Source organism: Ambystoma mexicanum, chromosome 10, assembly GCF_040938575.1.
Source record: "Ambystoma mexicanum isolate Mex_15411 chromosome 10, UKY_AmexF1_1, whole genome shotgun sequence".
Taxonomy (NCBI): domain Eukaryota; kingdom Metazoa; phylum Chordata; class Amphibia; order Caudata; family Ambystomatidae; genus Ambystoma; species Ambystoma mexicanum.
Window position 1 is genome coordinate 214,305,689 of NC_090932.1, and position 14,959 is coordinate 214,320,647.

Below are 14,959 nucleotides of genomic sequence, written 5' to 3' on the forward strand. Positions count from 1 at the left end.
AACTAGAAAACTCTGCTCAATGAAAATGTAACAAAAACAATTAGGGGAAGACGCCATACAACACAACTTACAACCGTCTGGAATTTAACAAAGACAATGGGCATCATTACAAGTTTGCCGGTCCGGTAGCAACGGTACCGGTAAGCTTGCCGGTACGTACCGTTGTGAAAAGAGGAAAATAATATGAGGCCGGGGAACCCAAAGGAAACACACCAAACACCAGTTACAAAGGAACATATAAAGTACTTTATTTTAAGGTCAAACAATGACAAAGTCAATGACAGGTCAGATAGTTATCGGCCCTCAGTGCAACACAACAAACTTCAACAGGGTTCGATGTATTCAGTGAGAGACTGTACATTGGGACATTCAGGCCTTTATACATTTCTCCAGCCTGTTGTCCAACACCTTTGCGGGTTAACCATTCCATGAATGTATAACTGGTCTGGGGTCTCTGCCAGGTCAATTCTAATTTATTCATTAGTATGTGCATAGATCAGTTCCGTTGATACAGGTAATCCATTTACATGCAGGTCAACAGAAGGAAGACATCTCAGTTCACGACCCTAACAAGTGGCTTGCAGGCAACTTATACATTAGCTGTACGGAGGTCATGTCGACCAGGTTCTGTTCGGAATGGCATCGTCCACCATTTTGATGTACAGGGTGACTTTTACACAGCAAGAGAACCTAAAATGGCGGCTTGATTCAAGATGGTGGCTTACATCAATTTCTAAGGTCAAGACCTTGCCGTAGAGAGTTATTCACGTACAGTTTTATGCGACTTGGCGTAGGCCAATATACATACAATCGTTTATACTAGGAGGCATAATTAAATATCCAGTTTGACACCGTTGTTACCGGACCGGCAAACTACAAGCTCTGCTCGCGGGTGCCTTCCCGCCCGCCAGGTCTGACCTGGCGGGCATGCCGGCACCCACGAGCAGACACCTCCAGTAGCGCCTGCACAAATCTGAATGGTGCTGGTGCTACCGTCCTTCCCATTCCCATTGAGCCCTAGGTGGCACAAATGGGAATGGGGAGTAAAAGTTTCTGGGCCCATGGCAATGGGGAAATAACGGGTCTTCCAGGGTTGTAATGGCCCTGTATTTCTCCATTGCCAGGGGCCGGATACATTTGCAAGTTTGGTGGCAGCCTGCTGATTTTACCGGCAAGGCCACCGCCAAACTTGTAATGAAGCCCAATGTCCACAAGCACACCTATGGTCAGCTTAATGTTTTGTGCAACTTCTGCATGGCAAAGCATTTTCCACAGGAACAACCAAGTGATAAGCTCTTTAATAAATGTTGCAATAAATGCAAAATTCAACTAGTTGGCATACGAGTTTCACCACTGATCCAACAACTAATGAGTGGACATCACATACATTCAAACAAAGTTATGAATAATGCTGTTCTATCAATAGTGCATTGGCTTTTGCATCAATGAGTGCAAACATTGTACCACCTCCAGGATATGGACCACACTGCTTTATCATAAATTGCCAAATCTATCACTCATCTGGTGCCTTACATCCTGAAAACTTTGATTGCTTCAAATTTGCACAGCTGTACATGGGAACCAAAGAGCTGTGCTACATGAAATTTCTCGGTGTCACTTCGATCTTTTGTGGGATTTAAGTTCATATATGTCTCAGTATAACACTTTTGTTGAAGCATGTCAGAAGTTGTATGAGGTAGAGCAACAATGCATCTATCAATAGTTTCCCAAAAAAACATTGTTTTCATAGAAATATACTTCAAATAAATATATAGTGTGTGTCAGTTAATTTAGTTACAATATACTTATGCATTATGTGATTATTAATTGTAATATTTCTTGCTATGTATTATTGCACCGATAATATTCGTCATGTACATTTTAAACTTTATTTTACTTCAATTTACTTATTATTTGTATCTCATGTCTACTTTGAATCATGCTGCACATGAATGGTATCACTCTGACATCCCTCAAAATTATATATGTGATTCCAAAATCTGTAAGTGGAATCCAAGACAATTAGGACCAGATAGAAGAATTTGCCATATGTAGTTTGTTGAACTTTCAAAGGATTCTATGATATTTTTTTGAGGTTACTACTCCTCCAGGTAAAAGGAGCAAAATACTTTGCAATTTATGTTTCTATTAATATAAATTATGGTAAAATGCACCACATAATATATTTACACTCTGAAAATGTCTTCCTTTACACACATTAGCCCGTGTCCACATGCTTTTACACTAGTTCGACAATAAATTAATAAGGAAATACACCTACACTCTATAACTCTCTCATTCCCTCTGCTGTGATTTGATTCCCATGTTCGCTGTAGCACAGTTCCTTTCCAGGGCTCCATGTGCCTGTTTATCATTTTAGGGCACACCAGGAGCCATATTTTCTTAGGCCACCTTTTCTCAGTCCTCCCAAACTTGCCTCTTCACTTTGGCTACTTCACTCTGCAGAAGTTGAAACATGTGCCTAAGTCAATGCTTGGGAATATTACTGGTGTGTTTTCTTATCTCAGTGACTCACTGTGTGGCCAGGGCAGACCAACAATTGGGTCTGTACATGTGGAGTGTCACAGACGAGGCCAAACCTGACTGTTATTAAGCATGATCCGAGTCAACAAAGAGAACTGCCAAGATATAAAGCCTCATTACATGTTTGGTCGACCGGAAATAAGGGTGCCGGTAGCAACGTACTGTCAGCCTTCCTGGACCGCCAAAGTAAGAGTCTGCCGGTAGGGGCACGGAACACCCAGCAGGCCTGACCTGCTGGGAGTTCAGGCCCTACCGGCAGTGTTTCAATGAAGTACCGGCACCGTTAGCAACAGTGCTAGTGCTTCAGTGACCCCATTCAGGGGCTCCACAGTAATAGGAATTTACCTTTGCCACCGTCTGCTATGATATCCCGGTGGCACCGGGAAGTCAGGCAGCAGAGACAATGTTACAGGGTTTCCAGTAACCCGCCTTGTACCGGCGGGATTTACCGGCAGCATAGTTTCATGAATAAACTGACAGAGACATTTAACTTCGAATTTAATCAAGCAGCTGAGGACTGAAGGTGAAATGACCATTCCGAGGATCATAATAATAGAATAGAGATTGTGCAATTAAAAACATGCTCAACTAGAAACGACAGCTCGCACAATGTGAAGGCCCCATTGTGATGTCTAATTCACAAAATGTCATGGGAATGTCATTCTATTGTGTCAGGAAATGTTACAGCGCCACACAATAAAGGCAGATCAGGATTATGATTAACTATTGGTGCATATTCCTATCTTCAGCAGCAAACATGTGTATTTTAATTGCTACCATAACTTCCTTTTCTATTAGCATTGTAATTCCTCGTTTTGGAGGATTGCTGTTTCAGAAGCTGAAAAATATGTGCATTGCTGCTTAAACCTCTTGGCTATAGTACATAAGCAGGTAGTTGCACCACCTTGAAGAAGGGGTTAAATATGGGTGCCTGTCAAAGATGCCTGGCACCAATAGGTAATGACTCCCAGGGAAATCCGGACTGGCGCAGACTCTGGCACCACCAGAAATAAATAGCCTGGCTGAATGTGCATGGGCTGCACTATCTGTAAATTAGCCCCCATCCGCAGAATTGTCTTGCTCGGTATACCAAGTCACAAACAACCGTGATGAATAAAGCAGGGACCTGTATAAAGTGGCATCAAAAAGCAAAACAAAAAAGGGGCAACAGGTCCAAAGAATGTGTACCTGGTTAAATGAACTAGAACGACATTAAATGAACAACAGATATGGCGATATATTAAAGCAATTAAGGAAAAAGATATAGCAAAATAGTTCTTGAAACAAAATAGAGAGAAACATCACTGTACATTAATAATGACTTTTTTTCTGCCTTTCTTTACCTCGTGCTCAGATGGTGGTGGGTACTTTACCCCAGCATCGTTGGCAGTTCAGGCAGCAAACTCTAATGTTCTGTTTTTTTGGTGAATTAAACTTGCTTGTTGGCATATCTTAATTTAAAATTATGTTTCTCTGTATTGTGTTTCAAGACGTTTTTGGCAAACATTTTCGTAACATTCTTTAATATGTTGCTATATGTGTTGTTCATTTAATGTAGTTCTAGTTCATTTAACCAGGTAGTTATTCCTGTGACCTGCTTCCCCTATTTTGTTATTCTGCATGCAAAGTCAACATTACACAGCTGGTGGAACTGAACAAAACATGTCCAGATTAATACGAACTTCCAGCTGTCCTTAATGCAGCGCATAGATGCCTCCGGGCTAGGTGCGCTTAACACATGTCAAAATAATTAAATAAGTAAACAAATGTTAGAGGTTTTTCGGTTTAACACCAAAGTGTCTCCAGAAGGCCCTCGGCATGTGGCCAATATGTGTGAGCATCATCTCGCCCCATGATGGCCCAAACATAACCTCCACTGGTATGAAGTGGCTGCCACATAAGAGAGGGTACTGACACAAGCCCATCAAAAGGGGCATGAAGCGAGCCCGAAGTACCCATGGCAATGACATTTTATAAGAACCAGAAGTGTCATACAGGGAACTTTAATATGTGTCAGAACACACAATGCTATGGGGTTCACTCCGAGTTTGGAGGCAGTCATGGTGCTATTAGCACCATGGCTGCCTCCAAACTCTGGTCTGGGTCCATGGTGTCGGAATGGGGACTTAACAGGACATTCCGACCTATGCGGACCCGATAAGTCCTGTAAGGATATTTGGCGTGTTACAGCACAGAGTACAGCACTACTGCACAGGTAGCAATTTTTTTTTTGATGCAGCACCACCACATGGGTGTGGTGCATTGCTATATGTGTTGCCAGAGTAACATGGACATATAAGTAAAGACAGGCTATTCAGTCAAAAACGATTTTTACATATAAGATGCAAATCTATTTTTACAGTTAAAAGCACACATGTGCACATTCAAAAATGCACACTATTTTTCACCTGAAATGCCTATGTTGCAAGAGACACATTTGAAAATTAATAACTAACCTTATTAATAGCTAACCTGACTAATAAAACTTCATTTAACATAACCCACTAATAAAAATGTGTCTCCACTGCAGAATTAGGCCTACTCTGAAAGTGAACTTTTAAACGCACATTCATTTTTTTTTTCTCTGCTGCCCTGTCCACATAACTACAGGAAGCAAAGAGCTCGAAGGAACAGGAAATCAGTTTGTTACAATTTTTACTGTAGAAATGAGCCATTGTGTAGTGAGGGAGGAGATGACATGATTGATTCTGATTGGAGCAGCGTCATAGCAAGTATCATGCTAGAGGCTGTGATTAGAGTTTTGCTGGGGAAGCTTGAGGAGAGGGGGAGAACAATCGAGATCTTGCAGAGCTGGGAGAAGGACCTGTTTCCTGGCTGAAGCATTCCTGCTGCAAAAGCTGAGAATTCCAGGCAATAACCCCTGTTTGAGAACGTCAGACGCTTGTTTTCACTGGGGATAATCTTCAAGGGAGCCAAATTCAGAAAGAGAATAGCCGGAGAAAACTCATGCTGAACAGATAAGGTAATTACAGAAGTGTGGGAGCTGTGCGAAAGTGTGCGAAACTGTTCAGTCAGTGTATTCGAGGGAGTCCCAGTCCCTTATCAGCATATTTAATGTTACCAATTGAATATATTCTCGCAGTTCTCTGTTCATTTTATCACAAATAATGTTGTACCATTTCATTTATTTCTGTAAAAAAGGGTTAAACTGTGTTTAAAGGAAATTTCTATAATACAAAAATATCTGAAAACAGATAGCTAGTGTGTATTATTTCTCTCTTTCATTTTGCATGGAAAAAGGTTTAAACGTGGGTAGATTTTTAAACAGTGCAATTGTCATTTTAAAACAGATGTGTGCATGATTATATTCAGTATGGACAGTTGTGAGTGACTGTTTGTAGCATAGCTTGTTGGAGGTACATGAGGCAACGGGAAGAGAGACTCTCTGGACATAGTTCCATACCATATATAAGGTAGTGGAAATTACCACAAAAATACCACAATAGCCCATGGTGGCACACAACACTAACACTGAAAATGTGGTATCCCTAAAGTGTAGGCCTGAGGTCTCTCTAGTGATCAAGAACAATCTAGATAAAAAACAAGGGATGTTGGATATTGGGGTCACAAATAAACCAACCACGCAAATTATCGCGCACATTATCTAAATAGGTCTGAATTCTGAAATAATGCAATGTATTATTGTTATGTGTGACCCAATATGAATACAGAGAGTGATTATTGCTAAAGGTATTTTGGCGGTAAGAAAATACCGCGAAGCCCAAAATATCCACAAAATACCCAACATATTTATGGTGCGTTGCAGGCCGGGAAGGTGATCATAGAGTACCTACTGGGCATGGCAAGCGTGTCTCACACTGCCATTTGCACATTAAAGGGAACCCATTTTATAATGGCAGTGTGCCACTAAAAACGAATTTCAGAATGTCACAAAGGGAAACCACATTTTCAGACCTAGTGCAATATTTAGAGGCGAAGTTGTTTGCACATGGGACGTGGTCGTCGAACAGCACCTTAGAATGGCGTGACCGCATTCAGGGTGAGGTGCAGAAAGAAAAACTAGACAATATTTTTGCAGAAGGCAGCATAATTCAGGTCTGCCCTACAAGATTATTGAATGCAGCCGATAAAAGTGCAGAGAAAGACTGTTTAATACGGCTATGCGGCAAAATATGGTTTATTTTGAATAAGTCCCTGCGAATGCAGGAGAATGATACCCAGCTAATTAACAGGTTAAAGACTGAATTAGATGGGCCAAGTAAAAATCAGGAAATGTTAAGAGCAGAATTGGATGTATGCCAAAAAGACATGCAATTAAAATGCAGAGACTTTGATGCTCAGTTATCCAAAAGCAAGAAACAATTTGAGGATAGTGGGCAAGAATTGGTACACTTAAAAGCCTTAGTGGACCACATTAGACAGGATAAAGATGAGGTTGTTTCAGAAATGCAGATTTTACAAAAAGAACATTGTGAAAAAGAATGTGATCTCCAGAGTGCAGAACAAGAAATGATTAAAATGATTCAAGAAAGAGACAAGAGAAATAAAGAGTTCAATGAATGCCAAATGCAAATGTGCGACATGCAGGAGGTGATTAATAAGATGAGTGATGAAAACAACTATTTGCAAAATGAAGCAAACAGACTCCTTAAAAAGTGTAAAGACTTAGAACAGCAAATGTGCATTCCCAGGTACCAGGAGAGGCGGCAAGGTACCACATTCAATGGAGTGGAGGTGAATTCTAGCTCTGCCCAAAGAGCTAGTGCTCCAGTGACTGGGCCGGTGACTGAACTTGGTTGCAGCGCCCTTGGGGGATTTGATACTCCCATTGGGGGCAGCCACCAATCTCATACAACTGAAAACAGGATTGAATCACAAAATAGTGCAATTCCATGAATTGCAACAAGTATCCCCATAAAAATAATGAAATCCATTAAAGCCATGATCAAACCATTTAAAAAGGGAGGTGAATGCTGCATTGAGGATCACTTAGAAGCGGTGCATGACATTTTTAAAGCACTCCAGATACCTAAGGAACAGTACAGACAATATTTTCATTTAACTTTAGATGCCCCGACGGCCAGCATCATAAGGGGATTAAATGAACAGCAGAATATGACCTGGTCGGAGTTTGAAAAAGAAATTAGGCGTCATTTTTCTCCTTTTCAGTCATTGCAGGAGGCAAAGAAAGTCGCTTACACAATTACTGCTGAACCTAATACATCCCCTCACCAATTTTTACAAGACTTAAAAAGAGCATTTTTTCGCTTTGATGTATCCTTTGACCCAAATTCCAATGAGTTTAAAACTGCATACTTCTATGGGCTAAAGAAAGACATCATATCCCAATTGGTCCGTGAATTTGACCGTGACAAGTCCCTTGAATGGATTGTACATCAAAGCACAAAACTATATGAGGTACTCTATTGTCAGGGTAGAGAAAGTGATAAAATGAAAGATACTAGACCTAAATCTAAAGAACCCTCAGCCACAGTAATGGAAATCAGGTCAGCCAAAAAGTCCCTTGAGTCTGCTCAAAGCCAAGGTAAAAATAATGTGACACCTGAACAAAGGGGTAATCAACAAAGATCGCCATTTCCTGTACCAATGTTCCAATCACATGATCCTAGTAATAGAGAGAGCTACATCAGCCCTACGTATTTAGGGGACAGACCCCGGGTAGGATATCGGCCTGATATGGCAGGTATGAACAATGACCAGAGACAAAATCAAGATCAAAGAAATGATGGTCCCTACCAGTCATTGGGGACACAGAGCAGATTTGATCCCAACACCATGATAAATGGTAATCAGGATAGACCCCGATATGTGGATCGATTTACTGATAATGGAAATCAACATAGGGGCCAGTACCCACAATCTGAGAGACAGGACATGAGGCAAAACGTGAACTACAATCCACGTCAGTACAATGATTCCCCACCAGGGGACTATAATCAAAGGATGGGTGCAACCCGCTCCCCTCCACAAATGAATCAAGAGTTCAGAAACCATCCCAACCGACATCAATCACCTGAGAGGTATCAGAATAGATCCAATCAGGGGGAAAACAACCAATATCGACCTAGGCCACAGAAAGAGGATCCTAGAGAGATGGAAAGGTTCCAGTGCCTTGAGGCCCAAGTGAAAATGTTAGATGAGCAAATAGGAAAGCTCTATACAGCGCAAAAACAACCTTCCAAAGAGGGGGCTGATGGCCATAGCAATGCCCGGGGGGCTTCCGAAAAGTGACTAAGTACTCATGATAACTGCAGTGCCAAAATGACAGATTGCTCTGATATAATTTTGCATAATGACTCTGAGATGCCTAATGGATTAAAAAGGAAAGTGCCAGTAAATGAACTTGTGACAGAAAGTGCAAATACTTCTAAAAAAAAGGTACGGTTTAACCTAGAGCTAAATAAAACAATAAAGATTTGCACAAATGAAAAAGAAACATTAGGAATTCCAAAAGAACAAAGGGACAGATTTAAGAAAAATGACTCATGCATGGGGAATACCAGTGAACAGGGAGTAAGTGGGGATGCTATAGCTCCTTCCCTGGGCAAGCAAAACAATGACCAAACACAGACAGAAAAAGGAAATACTCAAAAGGAGGGTACAAGTCAATCACCTGAAGAATTATTTGAGCCACATATTTTTGAAGAGGCTGAAAGGGCTGGTATCACACTAAATGATCACAAATGCACAGAAATAAAACATGACAAATTGCTAAATGATGTTGTTACACATGTTCAGTTGGAAGGTTGTAATGTGGTCTCTGATGTTACCCAGATGGATGGGCGAACAGTGGCCACACTCCAAAAAACCTCTGATCATGGAGAAATGAATAAAGTCTCTTGCGCAGAAATGGGTAAAAAGGAGGGAAAAATGTCTTTCCATTTACCAATGTGCTTAGCCAAAAGTGAAAAAGACCTGAGAAAGGTGAGCCCTGAAATCAGTAAGAATTCACACTTCTTATGTGTATTAGAGGAAGTTGAGGACAGATATTATGCACCCATCACTGTAGAAGAAAAATGGCACACCTTTGCTATGATTGACACTGGCGCACAGGCCACAATTATGTCCAAGGAGCTGGTAAAGAGTATCAATGAAGGGAGACCCCCACAGAGTCAGATCACAGTGAAGGAAAATCAAGGTCCAGTGCATAACTTTAATGGGGAGGAGGTGCCCATCATAGGTGTAACTGAGGTTGACATAAAAATAGGAAAGCACAGAATGAAACAAGAGGTATTAATCACATCTATTTGTGAAATTCCATTTCTGATGGGGACAGATTGCCTGAAAAGATTGTCTCCTCTCATAGATGGGGTGAATGGAGTGCTGTGGTCCTTAACCAAAAAACCATTGAGGCCTAAGAAACTAAAATCACAAAACAGCAATATAAATGAATGTCACACCGTTGCCAAAACAAATGATGCTGTGGAGGTATATCTCCAGAATAGCTGCATACCTAGTGTCACTGTTATATTAATGTGTCAAGACAAAATGCAGCGCGACAATGAAAAACTACCTGTACAAATATACTTGCACCCAAGGAAAAATGGGCAGACTGCCATAGATGAGCACACATTACATTTTTATTTAAAAGAGAAAACATGCAAACAGAATATTGCTCCTAAAACAGATTCAGAAAAACACATTACCACTCTGGCAGAAATACACATGGAAGATGAGCAACCATGGGTTCATGTTGGTATAAATGACTATTTTAAAACAATAAAAGCCACTTTAGCGCTTGGACATGAAAGGAGTTTCATTAATGAGAAATTGTTGCAAAAAATAAGGTAGAGGGAAGAAATCCCGAAATTTAGGATTAAAAACTAATATGTTTCTAGGTTGGACAGTCCAGACTTTGAAAACCGAATTGCAGGCAGATGCATGCTTAAAATTAGCATTGGGCAGAAAACAATTTACCATAATGTATGGATAGTGAGTGGAGCACAAAATAAATTTTACATGGGCAATGACATCATGCACAGAATGTGTATGGTGTTAGATTTCCTTAATCAAAAAATATGGTCACGCCTAGGTGGTTCGGTACCTGAATTTGAAGACAAAAGAAGGGCTTATCATTGTGCACAACTGGTTCCTTATGCAATCGAATTACAAATGAGGAAAGATACTATTATTCCTGCATTTACAAAACATTGCAATAACACTGAAATGCAAAAATGGCAGCAGATGAAAGGCTCTGATGCATTTGTATGCCTGAATGAATCCATAAAACAGCAAGGCCGGTATTATGAATACATTCCATTGGTAGACATTGGTGAAGGATCTGTAAAAATTATGGTAAATAATAAAGGTTGTCAGGATATTCATTTAGAGGAAAACTCCCCATTAGGAATGGCCATACAAAAAACACATTATACGGCAGATTTAAATAACATGGTGATTGGAAATATCCCTGAAAAGTATGCAGATGCCAAGGGTGAGTTGCCAGAACACCTGGACTCTCAGCCCAAAGCAATATTTAAAATTAATTCTGTGTATCCTTATGATTCAAATGAGACAGTGTGTTGCCATCAAGAGGATTGCATAATATTTAATTTAAATGAAAATGAAACAGAAAATCAGCCCATTGAAGTGGAAGCTGATATGCCAAAATATTTAAAAGTGGCAGCTTTACAAAAAGACACAGCCACACAGTTAGAGGAAAGCGCCGGGATTCCCTTACCAGAAGATTTTCCAGAATTTTCCAAAATGGTAGAAGAGCAGATCTCCTTAGCGGATGCGTGTGAAAGCAATGAGGATAGGGACAATCTGAGGGAGATATTTATGGAGTTTAAGGATGTATTTGCAAAAGATGCTTATGATTGTGGTTTAACTTATTTACATGTGGAAACACTACCGGAAGGGTGTAGCAGAAATCCAGTGTTTGTACGCCAGTATAGACTACCGCTGGCATGTTTAGAATCATTGGCAGAGATTATTAAAAATTTGGAATCGCGGGGAATCATCAGGCCCATTCATAGCACATCCAATACATCTATTTTAGGTGTGTTAAAGCCAAATGGTCAATGGCGGCTATGTGCAGACTTGAGAGAGTTAAATAAAAGAGTACCAGTATCTAGATGGCCACTGCCATTCATTGATCAGGGCCTAGCTCAGGTACATGGTTCAAATGTATTTACCACATTAGATCTCACCTCTGGATATTGGTGCGTGCCATTGGCAGAGGAGATACAACATTTATTTTCCTTTACATTTGACAGAACTCAATACGCCTGGCTTAGAGCTCCGTTCGGGTACATCAATAGTGGGAGTGAATTTGGCATATTTTTGAGAAAGGCCATGCCGGATGCAGCGGAAAGAGGAACAATAGTTTACGTGGACGATGTCCTGATAAAAAATGAAAGCCTGAAAAGCCATTTTGATGAAATAAGACATGTACTTGGCCAATTGCAGAAAGCAGGCGCCAAAGTATCTTTGCAAAAAGCACAATGGTGCAAGAAAAAAGTGAACTTTCTAGGGCATGAAGTGACTGAACATGGGCTAAATCCACAAAAGAAGAAAATAGAGGCCATACAAAGATTAAAAGATCCTAAAAATGTGAAAGGAGTAAAGGAGTAAAAAGTTTATTAGGGATGACAGGCTATAACAGAAAGTTCATTGAAAATTATGCAGAAATCACTCAACCATTGACTAAACTGCTTAAACTGAATACTCCCTGGAAATGGGAAAAAGAGCAGTCTGATGCAGTGGCTAAATTAAAGGAATGTCTTGTAAAGGCACCATGTTTAGCATACCCCATAAAGGACAGGGATTTCTTTATAGAAATAGGTTTTTCTGAACATTGTATGTCAGCAGTGTTATCACAAAAACACGATTTGAATCACAAAACCATTGCCTATGCAAGTAAGGCATTTTCCCAAGTTGAAATGAAATTTAATGAATGTGAAAAGGCCCTATTAACCACTGTGTGGGCGCTACAACATTTCCGCCCCATTGTTCAGGGAGAAAAGGTGATTATTGAAATAAATCATCAACCTTTGCAATTTTTAAAGAGTAAAAGAATTAGATCAGGTAATCTAGCGCAGTCCAGAATCACTTCATGGACGCTGGCATTACAAGGTTTTCCCGTAGAAGTGAGATTTGGACAAAATAAAAAGAACCCAATTGCTCAAGAGTAGGCTGACTTACATGACTGCGCAGCTGAACAAATACCAAATGAAATGGAAGTGGAAACTAGTTTGCAGGAATTTGAACAATCACCACACAAAGCTTTTGATGAAAAAACATGCAAGGATTTGCCAACTGTATATGTGAATGGTTGTGCTTTTCACATTGAAAATGACAGTAATAAACAATTAGTGGCAGGAATAGGAAATGTCTGGTTGAAATGTGAAGGCGTCCCCAGTATAGGGATGAGGATTGGAGATAGGAGCAGTCAGGTGGCGGAATTGGCAGCCATTTATAAAGCAATTGTTACTGCAGTTGATAAAATGTTCAGTGAAATTGTCCTGGTGACTGATTCTGACTATGCACGGAATAGCTTTGTGGAGTATTTGCCTGGTTGGAAAGCAAGAGGCATGGTTACATACAACAAAAAGCCACTAAAACATGGAAAAATGATACAAGCTATAGACAAATTGGTGTCAGAGAATAATGTAACAATATACTGGAGAAAAATTTGTGGGCATTTAAAAACACAAGGAGAGGATAAGGAGGGAAATGATAAGGCAGACCACCTGGCTAAGATTGGGGCTGTGATGGGAGAATTGCTACCTATTGATTATTTAATGGGTGAAATACAAATTGATGCAGTGACACGTTCTAAAGCACCAAAGGATGTAGATCAACCGGTGGTGCAGTGGAGTCATTACACGCCAGACCAAGATTTGATTGAGGCACAAAAGAATGATCGAATTTTGGGAATATAATATAATCATTTGATAGATCCTGAACAAAATTCTTTAACAGAAAATGATTGTATGGGAAAAGAAGAGTTGAGGGTGCTATTAAAGAACAAAACACAAATTAGATTACAGGGTGGACTCATGATTAGAGAGTCCATAACAGGACAAATACAGTGGGTAGTACCCCTTTCATTCAGAGGGCTAATGCTACACCATGCACATGATGCCATAACTGCAGGCCATAGAGGTTCACAAAAAACATTAGAAATACTAAAAGATTATGCTTACTGGCCACATATGTCCCAAGATGTGGAATTATATACTAGAGGATGTCTAGTATGCGCCCAATTTAAACCTGCTTCACCAATGCATAGAGCACCATTGATGAAAAGAGGCCTAACTCTCCCATGGTCAAATTTGCAAATAGACTATGTAGGTCCTTTAAAAAGGTCGAGCAGGGGAAACCGTTATATTTTAAGTGTGGTATGTTTGATGTCGAAGTGGATTGAATGCATTCCTGCAACAGATTGTAGTGCGCAAACAGCAGCCACATTGCTGGTGAACCATGTGTTCTCAAGGTTTGGGTTGCCACAAAGAATTGAGTCAGACAGAGGAAGTCATTTCACAAGTACTCTAATGAGTAAGGTATGGCAAATACTAGGTGTGAAAAGGAAACTACATATCGCATATCGGGCAGCGTCTTCAGGTACAGTTGAAAGGAGCAATAGGTCTGTTGTGGATATTTTAAAGAAATTTGTGGCAGAAGCAGGTTCCAGCTGGGATTTACGTTTACCGTTGGTTTTGATGGCAATCAGATCAACTCCTGCCAAAGCAACAGGTGTTAGCCCCCATGAGGTCTTGACAGGTAGGAAAATGGTGTTACCACAACACCTACTATACAGAATACATGAGCAGACACTTGTGAGTGCATCCACAGTTCATGAATATATTGATGAACTGAGGAGGAATTTGCAACATGCATTTGCTTTTGTGCAGAGAAATCTGGAAAGAGCTGCTGACAGTGCAAAGTCTTATTATGACAAGAAGACATCAGTAAAGGAATACAGTGTAGGGGATCAGGTGTACAAGTTTCATTTTGGAAAACGTAAACAGAAAAATTCTAAATTTCTAGCAGCCTGGCAGGGGCCATTTTGAATTATAGATAAGGTCTCTCCTGTAGTTTATAAAATTTTGAAAAATGAAGGTGAAACGGCAATAGAGCAGTTCGTCCATGTAAATCAAATCAAACCATGCCATCCCAGACATGAGATCAGGCAGCTTGAGCATGTAGAAACAGATAAAGTCCCTTGAACACAAAAAGAGAAAATAAATGGGTACAATCAGGAGGCAGTGACAGAGAAGTTAAAAAGTTGATTGTTATAATGGCACATAAACACTGTAATATATGTAAAAATATATAATATAAAATAAGTAAATAAATAAATAAATAAATATATATATAATGGAAGCTCATGGTTGGTGTGCAGAGTGAAAATGTATTAAATATTGAATGCTGTTTTATATGTGCTTATTTTCTTTTTAACTTGTGT